The sequence below is a fragment of the Oratosquilla oratoria genome, chromosome 25 (assembly GCF_046742065.1).
Source record: "Oratosquilla oratoria isolate Oo_2021 chromosome 25, ASM4674206v1, whole genome shotgun sequence".
NCBI classification, from domain to species: Eukaryota; Metazoa; Arthropoda; class Malacostraca; order Stomatopoda; family Squillidae; genus Oratosquilla; species Oratosquilla oratoria.
The window spans coordinates 8595673-8597740 of NC_134801.1; positions in this window are offsets into that span (position 1 = coordinate 8595673).

Consider the following 2068-nt stretch of genomic DNA (forward strand, 5'->3'; position numbering starts at 1 on the left):
AAAAAAATTGTATTTTTCACGATTTTTGCCAGCCATTAAAATTGAAATGCCTGTATGCAAAAGTATAAAGGAAATTGTTCAATTACTCAATGACCGGCCCTAGGTGTGCCTACTGACTAATCATAGCCAAAATATAAAACAAATTTGTCCACGTATTATGGTGCTGTGCACTTTTAAATGTTGCTACTGGTATACGTACATGTGTACATGTGTACATGTGTACATACATCATTCTGCTTCACCTAAAATGTAAGCAATATGGATACCTATTTACCTGAGAAGTTTCAGCTCTTTACTCTAAATATTTTAGAAAATGACCTCCAGGTGTCGCGTACCCCCTTAAGGACAAGATTGAATGAACACAAGAGGTCGATTAAGTATGGCCAAGAAAATTCAGCCGTGTTTTAACACGTAAATAAATCTAATCACCGTATGGACTGGGAGAAATCTAACCTTTTTTTATAAATCAGGCTGTGGGTTCAGAAGGAAAATAATGTAATCCACATTAATTGAATATCTGCCCACGATGAATATTTTCAAGGGTCAATGGACCCCAGACATTATTTCAGGACTATTAATCACCAAACATATTGTCAACAAGCTTCCTTCCCCTCCCCTAGACCCGACCTCATGTCATCCTCAGGTCACATAGGGTTAGGGTAGTGACGTTTGTTATTTTCCAAGTTCTCTTTCTTTTGTAAGAGGTTGCTATTCAAGATAGCATCCTCCTTCCACTTTGTACTACTGAAGAAGATTGTAGTTAGCAATCGAAATATATAGTTTCGCTTACGCAACTCTTTCTTTCGTCCGACTGTAGTGTTAGTTGTGATATATATGTATGTATGTATGTATGTATGTATATATGCATGTATGTATATATATATATATATATATTTATATATATATAAACATATGTATATATATATATATATATATATATATATATATCGGTATGAATACATATGTATGTATATATATCACAACTAACACCACAGTCGGACGAAAGAAAGAGCTGCATAAGCGAAACTATATATTTCGACAGCTAACTGCAATCCTCTTCATAAGTACTACTAAAGAGGATTGCAGATTAGAAATCGAAATATATAGTTTCGCTTACGCAACTCTTTCTTTCGTCCGACTGTGGTGTTAGTTGTGATTTACAAATGTGTTACTACATTTTTCACCAGAGATGTATATATATGTTTATATATATATATATACATATATATATATATACATATATATATATATGTATATATATATATATATATATATATGTATGTATGTATATATATATATACATATATGATGATTATTCATATATATATATATATATATATATATATATATATATATATATATATATATATGACGTAAGCGGAGTAGGAAACACAGGAAACTAAATCTTCAGTTGTTCCTGACCAGTTTCGCAGGTATGGTTTTGAAAAAGCATATCTACGAAACTAGTCAGGAATAAACTCAAGACTAAGACTCCTGTGTTTCCTACTCCGCTTACGTCAACCTGTCAGAATTTCTCTCTCTCTCTCTCTCTCTCTCTCTCTCTATATATATATATATATATATATATATATATATATATATATATATATATATATATATAAATGTGTGTGTGTGTGTGTGTGTGTGTGTGTGTGTGTGTGTGTGTGTGTGTGTGTGTGTGTGTGTGTGTGTGTGTGTGTGTGTGTGTGTGTGTGTGTTTCTGTGTGTGTGTATGAATATGAATATATATATATATATATATATATGAGAGATTGGGTGGAGGAAGAATAAGCGAAGATGGGCTGGAACTTTTTATTGCTTATACGTTTCGACCGATTCGGTCTTCTTCAGTAAGCTGTCTACAAACAGTTGGACCACACATTTATACATCCGAGGATGGGAACAAGGACAGGTCACCCCGCTGGCTGTCTGGGGATTCCCTTTCCCGTATCATGCATACGTTTCCCAATTGTATTTATGATTAATTTACTTGTTGCCTTTGACAAACAAACAAAACCTTCCCTGTCATTGATATTTTCATAATAATTAATGTAGGCAGCTTCAACAG